We start from the raw sequence: 19,356 nt of genomic DNA, 5'->3' as shown, positions 1-19,356 counted from the left end.
TTTGTTTTCATCATTTTCTTTCTCTTTTTTTTTATTACCCCATTGTTTTACACCCACACATTAACCTGTTAACTCACTCCTCCAACCTCATTTTCCTTTCACCCCAACAGCTCTCATACAGTCAGCAATCAAATTCTCCATTCATCCTTGAGTACTTGGTCACCTTTAAATGTCACTGTTAATTTTATCAATTTATTTATCATTACTCTAACACTAATCCACTTTTTAATTTGCTTTATTTACTTTAGTTCACTTTCTCCTCTTTGATCACTACGATTTCTTAACTATTTATTATTTCACAGAAAATCAACTAATCTACTTTGTCTCCCTCTTTGTCATCAAGGAATTCACACACACTCACAGGCTGGTCACTCGCCCCCACCTTTCTTCCTCTCTCACACACACGCACATTTTACTCTTCGTTCGTTCCACCTGTGAACCCGCCCCTCGAGGCTGGCTCACACACACTTCATGCTTCTCGCAGTCCCATTCAAACTTTCTGCGTGACACTTCTTCCTCTGCTTATTCCGGACAACGCCCTAAGCGGCACACAGAGCTGGTGCCGTCCGCTCGTGCGCCTCACAAATTATTCAAACTGCGCCACGGACTCGATACCGCGGTTTATCTTCCCCTAAAAAAATGTAAAACCAAATTAAACCCACCAATTGACTTCACAGTTTGCAAAAATTCGTGACACGGCCTCCTGCCGCGATTTCTACACACACTCAAAAAAATGAAACGTTGACTTTAATTAAAATTATTTTGTCAACAGGTTCCACGAAATTGAATTATGTTAGTTTAAAGCAAAAATCTTTAGTTCATCTAATTTAAAAAAACTACTTAAGATTAACAAGACATATTTAAGACTAACTAAATCAAGTTATGTTGTATGAACATAGATGATATATTTTCAGGTTAGATAGTTTAGATTAGTTACTTCAACACATTTCTTATTTGTGGCAGGAAAATGTTAAATTTAAGTTAGATTAATTCAAATATTATATTTTCAGCCACCTTGTGCTTTATTAATTAGTTTTACATAAATCTATTTTGTCAACAGGTTCCACACAAATGAATTAAGTACATCCAACTTATTTTTTAAAATTTATTTTATTGCCAACACATTCAGTGAGCATTTGTGTAAACCCAGTCCAAAATAAAACACAACAGCTCATTAGGGTTAGTAATTAACAGTATGTAGACAGATGCAACATCAAGACTTTAAATTAAATGTCTGTATCTACCAGAAATAGAAGAAGAAAAAAAACGCATTGAAGATCACATAACACATTGATAAGATGACACTTGAGTTATGCACATGTGATGCTAGTAAGGTCTGTGAGTGTTTTTTTCTTTTAGTGTCTAAAATGGATAGCAAAGTTGCTATTTGCAATGATTGCTTAGGGTCAGTCCAGTAACACAATGCCAATGAAGTGCTTGCCTTTAACAATGCAAAGTGAAGTGTCCACCTCAACAGCCACAATTAAAAAAAAAAAAAAGTAACAACAACAATAATAATAATAATAATAATAATAATAATAATAATAAATAGTCCACTGATATTAGCAATCAAAGAAAATTACATCACCATCCCAAATAAAACTTTAACAAAACATGCCAACATTATGGTCTAACAATAAAACAGCTTGTCAGCGTTCAGTTTTTTTGCAACAGCACAGCAGTAACCATTTAATACTCGCCACTGTCAACATTTATTTTACCAGTGTTTGGGCAAAAAACTTCAGATGTAAACATTTTAACATGGAAACAATTGTTCGTCTTTAAAAGTCCACAAAATATACATTCATCCTGCATTCCCAACTTGGATGATCTGATATCCTCGTGTTGGTGTTGTTCCCAGACCATCATGAAAATGTTGTTCCAGGTTCAACATTGCAAGTGACCAATCACATTGTTGTGACGTTATTCTATTCCAAGCCATTCGTGCATTTATGAAATTCCAATGTTGCAAGGACAATATCAATTCTGCTTACTGTTTATTAAAGGGTTACGGTTAGGGTTAGGGTCAGTTGATCGGCGGACAGAGGCGGTTTCTCGCAGCTTAAGTACAGTTTTTTGTTTTACGCCGGTTTTTCCCGAAGTCGCAAAAGTATGACATCACAACATTCTGATTGGTCACTTGCAATGTTGATCCTGGAACAACATTTAGTATGATGATCTGGGAACAACACCAACACGAGGATATCAGATCAACCTCCTAACTTACCCTTATTTTTAGTATGTATTGCAATTACCTTTACAATGCACACAATGTAACACAAACTGAATATGAACATATTTCCACCTCATAACAATATGCCTTGAACGCTAATATACACACCACCCTTCAACATTTCTGGTGCAGTATCATCTCTCAATTAAATCCTTTAAATCTCAATACTTTTGATTGTCTCTTAGCTTTCAGTCTTGAGGTTAACTGAGATTCAGTGCATATATCCCACCCATTAAGAGTGCACATGCAGAGGCCAGGTCTTCCAGGTCATGCAGGACACACTAGATGGTTATACCCACATCGGCTGGAGGAGTGCTGGCATCAGCTCTTTCGATGGTAAAGATAGCAAGGGTAATTTGTTCCAGCTCCCTCTGAACAGCTGTAGCTTAGACACAAAAACATAGAAAAATGGCATCCAGTTTTAAAAAAAAGAAAGAAAAAGGGCCAAAGCTACCCTTTAATGACGTAAACACAATATTAGGAACATGCACCCCAGTGTGCCACTATTTTAGACTACAGATTCAACGATAAATATAAATAGTTTGGGTATACAAGAAGATTTCCCAAAACATTTAAACAGGTTCCATGCAAATTACAACAACAACATTACAACATGCAACAACATTAGTTATTCAAAATTTGGTTTAATACAGATAAAAAACTAAACTAAAATTACCAACCAATTATTCTTTGAAGAGGATGCTTGGGTCTTCATTCAGGTAAAAAGGTAGTGCCCTGAGGACACACTCCCTCCCCTTTTCAATGGTTTCCTTCTGTAGAGAGTGGCAGAGATACAGGAAGAGAAAACAGATATACTTTAGGATGACAGAAACTCACATTATACGCAAAATGAATGACATATCCACTGCACAGATAGACATGTACACAAGACCAACTAATCATCACATGGACATGAATAGTTAACCTGTTGGGCAGGGTTTCCACCACATTATATATGTCCATAATGGAGGTAAAGACAAACTAATACATCATCTTTTTTGCATTCAAAACATAACATAAAAACATTCACTTCTGGTTTAACCTAAATCAAGGGATCAGATTTTACATATGTTTAGGTAATTTAAATTTTCCAACGTTTTGAGTACCAAACTTTGTCTTGCTTAATATAAATGTAAGTGCACTGTGCAGCTACCATACACCAGCTGTTTAAATTTGAAAATGATCTTATTAGCCATAATATTTTGCTACCAACAGAATAACGCACCTGTGTGGCTGGGGCCAAAGTTTGTCTAATTTTCTTCCCTGCAACGCCTCCTTTTTTCTTGAAGACTTTTATGAGCTGGTCAGTGTATTGGTCAAGTTGTGTAAAAAGCCTTGGAACATGTGCAGCAGTAGTAATCCTCACATATTCTGCTTCCACCTGAAAATATGTCAACAAACACAACATACTGTACTGTAAATATACATACTATATGTACACATATACAAACTAAAACTAATGTAGTAAGACCTCATTAAAGCTATAATTTTAACACAAACATTTACACAAAATGCTAATGGAGCCATTACAGCTTTTATTGTTATTTATCAAGTTCCAAAAAATATTGATCACAGCTGATCTGAAAAGAATTTCATGCCTCAGGCCCTTGAACTGCAACCTTTACCATGGTTCAGATGTGGAGAAGAAATAACAGGGGCATGGGATGGGTCACAAAAGAAAACTTAACTTATAAAACAGTTTTGTTTTTAAAAGTATAACAGTTCACATACCACATACAAGCTCAGCAATACCACATACACCACATCAGTATAGGAGGGAGCAGGTAAAGGCAGGATCTGAGATTTATAAAGAAAAAAAATAATTAATTCCTTAATTTCAAGAAGCAAATTATTGTTTGAATTACAACTAAATAAAATACTACTCAGAAGAAAAGCAAGAGATTGACACGGCCATGTGCTAACTTTCTATAGAAGCAATTATCACCAGGTCTGTCGACCTCCATTGTCTGTCCACTCATATGTCTTGAATAATTTTATTAAAAAAATTAAGTGTGTACTTTCACAAACTGTAATTTATAACTACATTGATATTAGGGTTGCCAACTCCCTGAAAAATAAATAAGGGACACCTCGTGGCCAGGGCCGGGCGACCCAGTTGTCTTCACCCTTCCCAGTGTGGTGAATTTTCTAGCTCTTTTTTTGTGTGTGAAATTATTTTTTTAACCATTTGACTTGAAGTTGATTTAAGTACATGCATATTCTATTCTTTGTGATATGAACACATGTGAAACAAATGATCATTTAGCCATTTATTTTTAGCTCAAAATGACAACATTAACACAGTAAAACAGGTCTCTTTCTTAAACAGAAGCCTGTCATGCTTAACTTTTGAGAATATAAGTAAATCTTTCTTTAAAAGAACTCTGTCCTGCTTAACTTAAAATAATAGAAAACAATAGAAAGAAAAATATTCTTGTAACAGTGCACATTTAGTGCATTTAGTACAATTGGCTTCAGTTGAGGTATTATTTCAGCTTTTCTAATGCTAATCAGCTGCTCCTGTTTGTAAACCCGCTTGTTCCCATGATTACGCATCTTAACTCATCATCATTATTCATCTATGTATTACTTTTATGTATTAGTCATCTATTTGTTGTAATCATCTATCCTTGCAGTTGTTTATTACACAAAATAAATTATATTATCACACTTCTGGCCACATAGCGCTGATATTCACTGCACATGCCCATATTAACGTTTTCCAGCCAGGTGTTTTCCTTTTCCCATTCTTCCCTTTCTCTGAGGGGAACAAACATTGCTGCTCTAATGCTGGGCTCACACTGTGCGGTTTTTGGCCCATTTTGAGCCGATTTTTGAGTGATCGGACCGATTTTGGCCTTCATCGTGCGTCGTGTAGTATACGTGGGGTAACGAGAAGTGATTAACACCTCACGACCAGCTCCCGATCATCAATCGCTCGTGAAGGTGTCACCACAGGCGCTCACACTGCTCACGCGCAAACACGTAAACGTCGGTGAAAAAGACTGAGCAGCACAGCAGTGCAGCGTGTGATCTAGACACAAGCGATGGAGGCACTACTTGTAGAACTTCGAAAAGGCTCGGATGAGCTTTCCAATGTGGCCTCACAAAATGATCACGACCACAACAACCGTGAAAATAGTTGGATTTACATTGCTGCTCAATCACAGCTGCCTGATCAATGTTTTTCATTAGCAATTTAGCAAAGTTGATGGTGGTGGTGTGTGTGTCTGTGTGAGTGAAAGACAGAGAGAGAGAGAGAGAGCGCAACAGATTTTCTGTTATAACCTTCATTTTATGGAGGCACAGTGTGAGGACTCAGGTCGCATCAGAGCATCGGGCGGTATAGTGTGAGACCTGCATCGTGACCTATGAACTTCTAACCCCTGCGAGTCAATCGTGCAGTTTGAGCAGGAGCTGAATAACGTGACTGAAAAAATCGCACAGTGTCTGCCCAGCTTTAGGTGTACTGTCGTCCGAGACTTGCACCGCAGTGTCAGCGTTTGTTTCCCTGTCGGCCATGCTTGTTGTTGTGGTCATCTGTTGTCTTCCGGTATTTTCTCCGTAAGCGACCTTTCCTCGACCAATGAGATGAGCGGTAATCTGAATTGTCATACTCGAATTGTCATAAGTGTGGTGTCAGCTCATTGGTCACAAAGCAGGAGAGGGGCTGGGAATTATGTTTTCAAACAAAGCGTTAATTCCATTAACATTTATAGACTGCTTTTGATTCTCACTGTATTACGGGACAAAGTGCGTCCCTTATTAGCTCAATACGGGACGTGTACTTTTGTTTCGAAATACGGGACGATTCCGTATTTTAAGGGACGGTTGGCAACCCTAATTGATATGTATAACTCCGCTAGGAAACATGCTGTATTTACAGACCATTTTTACATAATACAGATTACTGATAGAGCAGAACAATGGTGTCACAGTGGCTTTCGCCCTTGACTTTTTGGATTTTAAATGTCACTTTATGCTATCCTTGCTATCCTATTCGATATTTCCGACTCTCGGATTACAGAAAAGGAATCCCAAGAAAGCAAATGGAAAAATAACCCCTTGAAAGAATAACCCCATGAACCCCTGTAGCTAATCCCTTAATAAAACAAAAAACAATAAAAATGTTTCTTACACAGTCCACAAAATAAGCATGTCCAGGACCCAGTAAAACTAATGTAAAACAAGCACACGCAAACGATATAACATGTCTTGTAAGACAAACGCAAAATATAACCATGCTGGACATATAGATACTACACAACATAGTCAAAGAAAAAAGTGGTCTTACCTCTCAAAGAAACAGCAGCTTGGCGGCAAAACAGCCTTTTTCAGTTAAATTTGAAGTCTTGCGCATGAGCAGGCACAAGCCGTGAAACCTTCTTGTTCTGCGCGGTTTCATTACAACTGTTTTTGCATTACTGCCACCTTGTGGATATACAAGGTATATCGATCCTAATTGACTTAACTTAAATGTTATGCGATCAAGTAACACATTAGTATTATGTACGTTGAATAATAGACACAATTACGTAGACTTGATTAGAAAAACATATGTTAACTTAACAAAAACATATATTTTAAGTAAAATGAAAATAAATAATTAATATACACTGAACAATCCACCTCATTCATTTTTTTGAGTGCACCACAAACACACTTTTAGACACGAATTCTTTTTGTTACTTCAATCGACTCCCGTACTTCAGACGAGACGCCGACTCTAACGGCGCTTTCACACACACACGCAATCTACACACACTGCAGTCAGTGGGCTGAGCCAAGCAGTCGTACTCTCACTAAGAAGCAACTTGCCCCCACTCTCATGCATGTTATCAACCGCGACTAGGATCCAACACCTAGCTTTAGTTATTTAAGGCATTCCCAATATCCCAGCTTACCAACCTAGCTCCTGTCCCACAGGACCCAACGACGCGTCCGAAGATGGGTTGAGTTGCCAAACTCAGAACATAAACACGGCCCTCAGCCGCCACAAAACCTTAAACCCCGCTTTCTAACTAATAGTAACACACATTTCTTGCTTTAACGCACGGGGACGGATCACACACCGCCACTTTTTCTAATAACTAAGACGGATCACACACCGCCACTTTTCCTAATAACTAAGACGGATCACACACCGCCACTTTTCCTAATAACTAAGACGGATCATACACCACCACTTTTCCTAATAACTAAGACGGATCACACACCGCCACGGATGAAACACCGATTCTATTAATCCGTAACAAACGTCTGCTGCTTTAACGCACCGAGATGTCCTTACGGGGCGCTAAACATCAACCTGAGTTCTTATCAAAAGTCTCTTGCTTTAGTCGCTCACAGTACGCTAAACATCAACCTGAGTTCTTAGCAAAAGTATCTTGCTTTAACGCACTGAGACGGACGCTAGCAGCCTTTTTTTTCTACTGAGTGAATTTACACTGGGATACGTTCAACTTAGCGAACAGATAATTTAGGCTTTAAACAATATGCACGGTTCGAAAATAAACAGGTCGTGCTTACCTTTTAATCATGTGAGCTAGCTCTCTGTTCGCCTCGTTTCACGATCTCAGCTCTGCCAATTCATCTCTGCACCTCGAGCGAATCCAAGGGTTTCGGCACCAAAACTGTTGAGAAATCAGTTTTACCCCGGTTCTTTTTATTCCTCAAGCATCCAGAGATGGTACCGGACTCAGTAGTCATTTTTACAAAATCTTTATTCATCTTTACTCATCTTCATTTACTCATCTTTTACTCATCTTCATTTACTCATCTTTTACTCATCTTCATTTAAGCATGCACTTCTAGAAGGGAAGACAAGGCCGGTGTCCCTCTGCAAAAGTCTTCACCCCTTTGTTAGTTACAGCCAGCTTTATAGAAGTGACCCCATCATAAAACCCCCTACGGTGTGCTGCAAACTCTGTCTGTGTCTATGTGCACGAGCACATGAATGCCTACATGTGCACGTTCCCATGTGTCTATGTAAGTGCTCGTGAGTGACTGTGTGCGCGTGACAGTTAAAACACTGTGGGTGTAGGTAACTCCCTAGAGGTCATAAAACCCCTCTTACTTCCAGACCACAGTTACAAATGTTGAGACCCCCACCCTAAAACATCCTCTGGGGAATTTCCACTCAGTGGGGGACAGGTCTCCTACAATCTACTCCTACAATCAGCCTTTATTATAGTGAGGGCAGTGTCAGTGTCTCTACAACAGTTCTACATTATATTTTAACACATTTCTAAACTCTAAATCAGCTAAATATTCTACAGTGTTTATTTTTCTTCTCATTCAGAACTTCAAGCTGCAGTTTGTCATCGTAACCTTAAATCCACCCTGAAGAAGAAGTTCCAGTGTGTGTTTGAGGGCATCGCTAAAGCAGGAAACCCAACCCTCCTGAATCAGATCTACACAGAGCTCTACATCACAGAGGGAGGGACTGCAGAGGTCAATGATGAACATGAGGTCAGACAGATTGAAACAGCATCCAGGAAACCAGACAGACCAGAAACAACCATCAGACAAGAAGACATCTTTAAAGCCTCACCTGGAAGAGATGAACCAATCAGAACAGTGCTGACAAAGGGAGTGGCTGGCATTGGGAAAACAGTCTTAACACAGAAACACAGCCTGGACTGGGCTGAAGACAAAGCCAACCAGGACATCCAGTTCATATTTCCATTCACTTTCAGAGAGCTGAATGTGCTGAAAGAGGAAAAGTTCAGCTTGGTGGGACTTGTTCATCACTTCTTTACTGAAACCAAAGAAGCAGGAATCTGCAGCTTTGAAGACTTCCAGGTTGTGTTCATCTTTGATGGTCTGGATGAGTGTCGACTTCCTCTGGACTTCCACAAAACTACAATCCTAACTGACCCTAGAAAGTCCACCTCAGTGGATGTGCTGCTGATAAACCTCATCAGGGGGAAACTGCTTCCCTCTGCTCGCCTCTGGATAACCACACGACCAGCAGCAGCCAATCAGATCCCTCCTGACTGTGTTGGCATGGTGACAGAGGTCAGAGGGTTCACTGACCCACAGAAGGAAGAGTACTTCAGGAAGAGATTCAGAGATGAGGAGCAGGCTAGCAGGATCATCTCCCACATCAAGACATCACGAAGCCTCCACATCATGTGCCACATCCCAGTCTTCTGCTGGATCACTGCTACAGTTCTGGAGGATGTGCTGGAAAACAGAGAGGGAGGACAGCTGCCCAAGACCCTGACTGAGATGTACATCCACTTCCTGGTGGTTCAGGCCAAAGTGAAGAAGGTCAAGTATGATGGAGGAGCTGAGACAGATCCACACTGGAGTCCAGAGAGCAGGAAGATGATGGAGTCTCTGAGAAAACTGGCTTTTGATCAGCTGCAGAAAGGAAACCTGATCTTCTATGAATCAGACCTGACAGAGTGTGACCTTCATCAACTCTGGACTCAATCTGCTGGAACAACAACAAACAACCTCCAAGAAATCTAAATTATTTAACAAACCAAAACTTCAATCTCTCCACCAGAGTGCTGTGAACAAGGCCTTGCAGAGTCCAAATGGACACCTGGACTTGTTCCTCCGCTTCCTCCTGGGTCTTTCACTGCAGACCAATCAGACTCTCCTACGAGGTCTGCTGACACAGACAGGAAGTAGCTCACAGACCAATAAGAAAACAGTTCAGCACATCAAGAAGAAGCTCAGTGAGAATCTGTCTGCAGAGAAAAGCATCAATCTGCTCCACTGTCTGAATGAACTGAATGATCGTTCTCTAGTGGAGGATGTTAGGTTTGTAGCATAAACCTATTCGCTGGAACGTTAAGACAATATAATTACACTGCAAGCAAGACGCAAGTAGGCAAACTTCTTCATGGTACTCGTGCACGGGAGAGAACCAGACAAACGCCGTTCCTTCGCTTGACCCCAGTAGCTCTCGTCCGTCCTCCCATACACTATCCTTTTATTGAGGTTACATGAATATGCATAGGTTCATTAACATACGACGTCTACATACAAACAAAGAGTACCTTGCCTGTGTGTGTGTGTGTGTGTGTGTGTGTGTGTGTGTGTGTGTGTGTGTGTGTGTTGCTGATCAAAGGGTCAAACATCCTTGGTCAGGAAGAGGGTAGACTAGACCCCCCCCCCGGTGAGGAAGTCCAGCAGTTCATCTAAACAGAAAAGCACTTAGACTAAAACAGACGTAGCTAGGTTAATCCTACCATAAAACAATAAGAGAAGGTATGACCTCTCTCATGCTCCCAGGATGTAGGTGTGGAATGCACACCAAGCCTCTGTAGCCTGTTAAAGATCACACAACTTATCACTACACAATTGATTATACACCTCTAAGCATCTATGGTTAAATATTTCTAAGCATAAATAACAATCAACAATACAAACTCTAACAGAGGAGATCCAACAGTCCCTGAGATCAGGACGTCTTTCTACAGGTAAACTGTCTCCTGCTCAGTGGTCAGCTCTGACCTTCATCTTACTGTCATCAGAAGAAGATCTGGATGTGTTTGACCTGACGAAATACTCTGCTTCAGAGGAGGCTCTTCTGAGGCTGCTGCCAGTGGTCAAAGCCTCCACCAAAGCTCTGTGAGTACATTTGTACTCATGTTTATTTTTAAAATTTAAACGTGGTCATAGATTTCTTCCATGACAGATCCATGTCCTAAAACCATGAGCCAGCGTAGTTGTATAGTATAAAAGAAAAAAGGAGAACTTTTGACCACAATATTGTAACTTGAATGAACTTTTGATACAGCCTTTAAACATAAAAATTATGAACAGAATCGGTGACAAAGGGCAGCCCTGGTGGAGCCCATCACCCACCGGACTTATTACTATCCAACTTATTGCCGGCTATGCCAACCAAGCTCTTGCAATGGTTGTAAAAGGATCGAATGGCCCGTAGCAATGGCCATAAAATGTTTCTCAGTTTTATTATTTTCAGTCACATGTTTTTGATTATTAACTGAATATTTTAAAATTCAGGCTTTTTATGTTATACAAGACATCATATTTTCTTATGATGTCTTGTATTGATTCTGAAGGAATAGTTTTCATCAGTATCGCAGATACCAGCCTGAATTTTACTTTGTATTGGATCAGAGAGGAAATCAGTGGCATCACACATCACTTACAGCAACTTCAGTACCACTTCATTTTAATAAACTGGGGGGAGGTGCACCAAGATTCAGTATGAGATAAAGAATTATTTTTAACTGTAAGGTTGGAGAAATGGAAATTGTTGGAAATTGGAAGAACAGGTCATCTTAAAAATCACTGCCTTGTAGTTTTATTCAGGCCCCTTCAATCTGTGATCGCTGTTGATTTGCATTGTAAATGCTGCTATTACAAACGTCACAAATATTAGTGTATGTGTGTGTTATTGGGTAATAAACCAAAGGAACAGAATCTACCAGCACCTCACTGATTTCTGCTTAAAAACAACAAAAAAAGTAATAAAGCTCTGATTTGTTTGGTTGATCTTCTCTCCCTTCCCGCTTGATTTCAGACTGAGTGGTTGTAACTTGTCAGACAGAAGCTGTGAAGCTTTGTCCTCAGACCTGAGCTCCCAGTCCTCCCGTCTGACAGAGCTGGATCTGGGTAACAACAACCTGCAGGATTCAGGAGTGAAGCTTCTGTCTGCTGGGATGAAGACTCAATACTGCAAACTGGAAACGCTGAGGTCAGATCAAGCAATATCGATTTTTTTTTTCATCAACATCATTTAATCAATTTCATTTGGAAAAAATTAACATTGCGTGTATGTTTTATTTTTTTTTTTTTAATGAATCCATGCAAGTCACAGTAAACTGCCACATTTGTCTTTGTAACATGAGGCAATAAGGATTCCAGCATGTCCTGGAAACATACATGCCAACACTCCCGATATTTCCAGGAGAATCCTGAATTTCAGTGCCCCTCCCGAAAATCTCCCGGAGCCAACGTTCTCCCGTATTTCTCCTGATTTTCCACCCGGAAAACAAAATAGAAAAACCATATCCCAGAATTCATAGCGCGGCCCAGCCAATTCCAGTTTCCAACAATGGCTGCAGCTACTTAGTTTTAATATTGCTCTTATTACTCTTTCTGGGTCACAAAATAAACTTTTAACATATTTTCAGGCAAGAATGTCGCTGGGTAAACTTCAAATATCTGAGCCGGTGAGAACAGCAAACCCCCGCGGACTTTTGCTACTCAGGTTAAACATGATGCATAAGTCACTTAGATAACTTAAAAATGTTATTGTTTGGCTTTTTTCACTGTTTTATGTGTTTGAGTAAATTGGTTTGGCTGAGATTAAAGTTATTAGATTAGATTAAATAAAACTTTATTAATCCCTCAGGAGAATTCCTCTGGGGTTTTCACACACCTGAATAAATGTCAAATAGAAAACTGACAGAAGTGTGAGATGGTCGAGAATTTACGCCAACGTCCGGTTATATTTTAGATAGCAAGGAGCAGACGGCTGAGTGCCAGTCCACCGAGAGAGCTCGTGACGTAATTCTGCTCGTCCAATTTCACAGTCACTCACTTCCAGCCTACCCGGCTTTCCGAGAACACGGCCCACTTAGACCGCGAAGGCTGGGTCCTCAGGTGGATGCAGCCTGTGAATTTGGACACCCCCGCTGTTTCCGGCCAGACAATATTAACGGTGACATTTAGCTTTTTTTTTTTTTCTTTTCGATAAATAAACACTGTAAAATTCAAGTTTTTTGTATTGTGTAGTGTTGTAGTGTTGAAATATTGTAAATGTAGTAGCTCCTCATGGCACCATGAATATACTTTAACACAAGTGTTTCATATCTTCTTGTCATCATTTTTTCAGACTGAGGGGTTGTAACCTGTCAGACAGAAGCTGTGAAGCTCTGTCCTCAGTCCTGAGCTCCCAGTCCTCCCTTCTGACAGAGCTGGATCTGGGTAACAACAACCTGCAGGATTCAGGAGTGAAGCTTCTGTCTGCTGGGATGCAGAGTCAATACTGCAAACTGGAAACGCTGAGGTCAGATCAAGCAATATCGATTATTTTTTTTATCAATTAACATCATTTAATCAATTTCATTTGGAAAAAATTAACATTGTGTATATGGTTTTTTTTTTAAATGAATCCATGCAAGTCACAGTAAACTACCACATTTGTCTTTTGTAACATGAGGCAACAAGGATTCCACCGTGTCATGAAACAGTGTTGAAATATTGTAAATTTAGTAGCTCCTCATGGCACCATGAATATACTTTAACACAAGTGTTTCATATCTTCTTGTCATCATTTTTTCAGACTGAGTGGTTGTAACCTGTCAGACAGAAGCTGTGAAACGCTGTCCTCAGTGGTGAGCTCCCAGTCCTCCCGTCTGACAGAGTTGGACCTGGTTAACAACAACTTGCAGGATTCAGGACTAAAGCTTCTGTCTGCTGGAATGAAGAGTCAATGCTGCAAATTGGAAACGCTGAGGTCAGATCAAGCAATATCAATTTTTTTTTCATCAATTAACATCATTTAATCAATTTCATTTGGAAAAAATTAACATTGTGTGTATGTTTTTTTTTTTAATGAATCCATGCAAGTCACAGTAAACTCCCACATTTGACTTTTGTAACGTGAGGCAATAAGGATTCCAGCATGTTCTGAAACAGTGTTGAAATATTGTAAATGTAGTAGCTCCTCATGGCACCATGAATATACTTTAACACAAGTGTTTCATGTCTTCTTGTCATCATTCTTTCAGACTGAGTGGCTGTAACCTGTCAGACAGAAGCTGTGAAGCTCTGTCCTCAGTCCTGAGCTCCCAGTCCTCCAGTCTGACAGAGTTGGACCTGGGTAACAACAACCTGCAGGATTCAGGAGTGAAGCTTCTGTTTTCTGCAGTGGAAAGTCCAAAGTGTACACTTGGAATTCTCAGGTCAGGATTCAGTCTTTTCTGATGATGATTTTAAAACCTGAGTCAGGTCGATAAATGGCTTACTCATTTACAACAGACATGATTTGTTAAATCACCTTATATATGTGTGCTTAAGTTCTGTGCTGCTCTGATTTATTGCCCATGCTGTCTTTCAGTTCAGCTTTGTCGAGTCTCTGGTAGGATTTCTTTTACATGACCTGTGTAAAAACAAAACAGTAAACACATTAAGCTGAAGTAAGATGCACAATTTGAAAAATGGGGCACAAAAAATGTTGCTGCTTTCTGGAAAGTGAGTCTAAGAAGACCCAATGGAGAAAATGAAGAGAAAACTCAATGATTAAGAAGAAGAAAAATGGCAGAGGCAGTTTCTCTTGGACTACCTGCAGATGGGACGAGACTCTAGAAACAGGGACGATTGGAGAAAATGTAAAGAGGCCATATGATAAACCAGGAGATGAATACACTGGTATTCTGGGGATAGTGGAAGTGAGAGGGAGAGATGCCAGTAAATGATTTCCAGGATAAATTTCAGAGAATCAGAGCTAAGAAACCAAAGCAAGTGGGGAACTACAAACATGTGGACAGACTCATAATTAGCCCAAAGACACATTAAAGCAATCATTATAGGTTTAGAAACAGGGATGGATATGGAGGAGCTTAGCATGAATTTGCATTGAGGGAAAAATAGCAACGAGCATCAGAGGAAACAGTTAGGAAAACTAAAAGGATGTCTTGGCAGGAATACTGCAGTAAATTCAAACTCCTTCATTAAATGCAGCTGGTTGAGTTGAAAACAATGGAGAATGATTGTGTTAAACTGTTTATTCTCTATAGAAACGGAGCAGAAGGAGTGCATGCAGAGCTGGACGTGGGCTGTATATACATGCGTGTATCTGTGTTGTCTGTGAGCAGAGGAAACAAAGCGCTTTTGATTCTCCCACAATGAAATATAAATGTAGTTTACATAACACCTGTTACACAGTTACAACAATAATGATGCTGTTAGCTTCAACAACAACTCCTCTCGACACACATTAACAGGCCATGCAATAAACTAATATCCACAAAGGTCCTGACAGGTAATAAACCTGTTATTACTTACAGTGGCTTCATAAACGCACTGATGGAAATGTCCAGTGTATCATAAGCCAGCCAGTCCTGTTACTGCAATTCACTTCTTCACCAGAAAGTGTCACCATCAGCCTTCAACAGCAGTTTCCAGTATTAATAGTGTTAATGAGCTACAGGTAGTATGGATGGGAAAATGTAGAGTTGCTGGGCAAACAACCTGATCAAATCCACAGTGGGAATAATTGAAGTGATGACGGCAGATGTGAGAGAACAAAAATGAATCATATTGAAATGTTAAATCAGGAAAATCCTGGAGAGGAGGATAGTTCTAATGTAATGTTTGAATTCAAAGCAGCTCTTAAATGCGTGAAATGACTTCACCTGGGGAGGATCAGGTGTGTTACATCATGATGAAGCAGTTAGAGGAGGCTCTGCTGCTCTTCTATAATAGAATATATCAGGAAGCTGGAAAGAACTGTGAAAGCAGGGAAAGACCCCACTAAGACCACAGGTTACAGGCCTACAGCTCTAACACCTCATCCAGGGAAAGTCATGGAAAGATTGACAGTGGACAGACTGATGTATGTGACGCAAAGAAGGCAGCTGTTTGCAGCTTCTCAGCAGGGGGAGGAACACCATGGACCCAGCAGTCAGTTAGAGTCAGAGATGAGGAAAGCTCAGTGCATTAAGAGATGAGGTGTGGTTTGTATCAGCCAACTTAAATGATGGAAATGAACGAGCTGTTCCTGGTTAATATTCTGTTTGCTAACAGTACCACAGACCCAGGCCTAATCTGTCATATGTTAACACGTCCAACATCTCCTCATTTATTGGTGGATAATCCACTAACATGTTTTAATGCACAAGTTCATGTGATTTCTGTGTGCTGATAACATCCAGTCTGTTCTGTGTGGAAATAAAATAATGAAACCAGACGAGGTCGTTTCTGAAGAAGTTGTGGTGGGATTGTTGCTCCTGCCGGACTCGGTCTGTGGCTCGCTGCTGCTGATGCAAAGTTGGAGGTAAACAGGTCGGCTAAAAAAGCTGAAGGGAGATGGCTCATAACAAGTGACCGCCACTTTATTAGGTCACAGGTGAACTGTACCTGAGACAGTGGGCACCGTGTACCTAATAAAGTGTCAGCCATGGTAAATGTGTTTCCAAGAGGAGAAAACCAGCTGGCAGCAAAGGCAGGCAGGTGTCCTTTCCACCTAAACAGGAGATATAAAGATGATGAAGGCCACAGTTTGTATTTCATTCAGTACAGTGATGTAGTGATCTAGGATCAGTCCAATCATCAGCAGTTTGAGCCACGTATGGATTAAAGTGTATTTGTGAAAATGTTGGACGGTTCCTTTATCAGTGTGTAACAGTGTGTGTGTGAGAGCCATGTAATGTCCATGTGTGCATGCTGACTGTGCTGCTCTGACCCCCCTCCTCCTTTTAGGGTGGAGCCTGCTGGAGTCCGATGGTTGAGACCAGGTCTGAGGAAGTGTAAGTGTGTTTTTAATGGGATTCATGAAAACAAAGCAGCACACATTCAACCATCTTCATCATGTCAGGAGTCATCATCAAAGTGTCAATCAATGAACAGATGATGGATCAATAACTGCAGCTGGATTGTGTTTGTTCTCTCCATCAGATTCCTGTCAACTCACAATCGACACAAACACAGTGAACACAAAGCTCCAACTGTCTGACAACAACAGGAAGGTGACACATGTGTGGGAGGTTCAGTCATATCCTGATCATCCAGACAGATTTGATGTTCATCCTCAGCTGCTGTGTAGAAATGGTCTGACTGGTCGCTGTTACTGGGAGGTCGAGTGGAGAGGAGACGTTTATATATCAGTGAGTTACAGAAGCATCAGAAGGAAAGGAGACAGTTATGACTGTGTGTTTGGATTCAATGATCAGTCCTGGAGTCTGTACTGTGATTATGATGGTCCTCAGTCTGTCAGGCACAATGAGAGATCAACATCCATCTCCTCCTCCTCCTCCTCCTCCTCCTCTGTCTCTAACAGAGCAGCAGTGTATGTGGACTGTCCTGCTGGCACTCTGTCCTTCTACAGAGTCTCCTCTGACACTCTGATCCACCTCCACACCTTCAACACCACATTCACTCAAACTCTTTATCCTGGGTTTAGAGTCTGGACTCCTGGTTCCTCAGTGTCCCTGTGCTGAGTGGAGTGTAAAGAGTGTCTCCTGTTACAGAAACACTCTGACTGTTGAACAGATAGTTCAGTCTGTACATGTCTGTCTCTTTCACTCACAAACACGTTTTCAGATTCATGGATTCAATCAGTTGATGTTTGAAACTCTTCTAAATGATTCCTTGTAAACTTCTTCAGTCACAAACAAACAGGAAGTGATGTCACATGTGTTCCTGTCCACACAGCAGAATGAGTCTATTGCTGACAGTGATGTACAAACAGAGTGAGCATTTCTGAGGCCCAAAATAAACTGAGTAGTTCACTGAATGAACAATGGACTGTGAGCTCAGTTCCTTCATCATTAGTATGGATTATATATGTATATGTATTATATTAGTATCATATATATCAGGTGCTGCTGCTTTCAGTCATTGTGCAAATGTGCTGTTTGTAAGGTTGTAAAGCTGCAGTCAGCTGAGACTGAAGAAGTCACCTGATCAGCGAGCAAACGTTTCTGAAAACGTCCAGATGAACAGAATCAACCTTTTGGGATTAGCCAGCAATGCAGCATCATTGTTGTTCAGCTTCAGAGGTTTGCAGGAATGAACTGATGACCAGAAACAGCTGCAAAGTCCAAGAAAATACCAGCTGGAGTTCAGCTGCATTTGAAGAAGTCAAAGAAAACTATGTTAGAGGATCTATCACAGCAGCTGAAGCCAAAGTCCAACACTGGATACCAGCTGAGCCTGTGCTGAGTGTAGTGTTACAGGAAAAGGGCAGAAACACTGGTAGCTCCCAGTGATGCTGACTGGGGCACAGAGCTGAATGATGCAGCATCAGGACACTGTTTCAGTCTGACTGACAGAGAAACCTGTAGCTGTATCTACATGTGAGGCAGAGGCCACACAAGCAGCTTTCTATGTTTCACAGTGACTGAGATCTTCAGTGGGGGTGGACATGCTGTCACCACGGTAACAGCACCGTCCATCCACAGGTGAGGGGAGGAGCAAAAAGAGGGACTTTCACCATTTTATACTAAAAACACTCAACTAATGTTTCTAATATGAAACAAATAAGCCCACATTAATGTGAGCGTTTATTAAATAATAATAATCATGATTTCCTCCTGATCTCATTTCCACAGCATTTCACAGTCATTAAACTGACCTGAGGTCAGCTGTGCTCCTTACATATGAACCATGTGACCTCACATCAGTGCTGTGGATGACTGTAGTCATAGAAGAGTAGAGCTGTAGCAGGTGGTGTGAGGAGGAGGAGGAGGTGGTTTATTCTAGTTAGCGCAGTACTGAAACACTCCAGCAGAGGGCGCTGTTAAGTCCTTATTGTAACACAGTTACTGTGTGCAGTTAGACTTCATACATAATCTGCACTTATTTCCATCAGACATGCTGTCAGTAAATGATTGGTTTCTATACATTTCTAAACACAAAACCTCTTCACACTTCTAACATGCACATTTACACAACTAAATGGCAGTACTGATGAAAAGAAACACATTCAACAAATCCATTTAAACCTTAAAACAAACAAAAGGAAGCATCTCTATGGACTAAGTGTGAGAGCCTGTATGACACACAGGACAGACTGTAAGCTCTGCTGGCTGCACAGCACTTTGTAGCAGTTTTCCAACATGTCCTCCACCCGTGATGTCAGTGGTGGGACCCCAGTCACAGCACTCGGCACCACCTCCTTTAAATGTATTTTATACCAGTTACTCCCGTTACTCGGTGCAACACTTCTTAAATGTGTTTTTGCAGGATAAAACACAGCAGGTGGTGTAGAGAGGACGTCAGCTGACGGAGCAGAGGGAGGCAGACTGTGGATAAATGACAGAGTGAGAGGAGAGCAACCATGACAGAAGCACAGGTGTGGCAGATAGAAGTGGCTTTATAGACACTTATTGTCAGTCCTCGTGCATGCTGTGGAAATAAGTGTCTGTGTCATGAGGTGACATGTGAGCTTATCTTTGGTCAATAAA

General features: G+C 40.7%; 1 long non-coding RNA gene and 1 pseudogene across 3 annotated transcripts in view; one reads left to right on the top strand and one right to left on the bottom strand.

The window, feature by feature from the left end:
* The window catches only part of LOC146573522 (protein NLRC3-like), a 48,624-nt pseudogene extending 30,322 nt beyond the window's left edge, over positions 1 to 18,302 (top strand). The window contains exons 6-11 of the transcript XR_014892548.1: positions 8,535 to 10,004; positions 10,635 to 10,822; positions 13,512 to 13,685; positions 13,960 to 14,133; positions 16,652 to 16,698; positions 16,847 to 18,302. The product of XR_014892548.1 is annotated as a protein NLRC3-like (transcript). The remainder of the gene's footprint in view (positions 1 to 8,534; positions 10,005 to 10,634; positions 10,823 to 13,511; positions 13,686 to 13,959; positions 14,134 to 16,651; positions 16,699 to 16,846) is intronic.
* Positions 2,121 to 6,570, bottom strand: LOC146573523 (uncharacterized). 2 transcript variants are annotated; one of them, XR_014892378.1, is made up of 5 exons: positions 6,528 to 6,570; positions 3,965 to 4,030; positions 3,459 to 3,614; positions 2,914 to 3,006; positions 2,121 to 2,618 (listed from the first exon to the last, which is right to left on the bottom strand). It is a non-coding gene; the product is annotated as an uncharacterized LOC146573523 (long non-coding RNA). The 2 variants fall into 2 exon arrangements; XR_014892377.1 differs by lacking the exon at positions 6,528 to 6,570 and having other exon boundaries at positions 2,122 to 2,618; positions 3,965 to 4,117.
* Positions 18,303 to 19,356: the final 1,054 nt, after the last annotated feature.

Source organism: Mchenga conophoros, linkage group LG5, assembly GCF_057382185.1.
Source record: "Mchenga conophoros isolate Kocher_MC1m ecotype Shallow Benthic linkage group LG5, M_conophoros_male_GT1.1, whole genome shotgun sequence".
NCBI classification, from domain to species: Eukaryota; Metazoa; Chordata; class Actinopteri; order Cichliformes; family Cichlidae; genus Mchenga; species Mchenga conophoros.
Note: the sequence above shows the minus strand (reverse complement) of the source record. Positions and strands in the feature narration are given on the sequence as shown.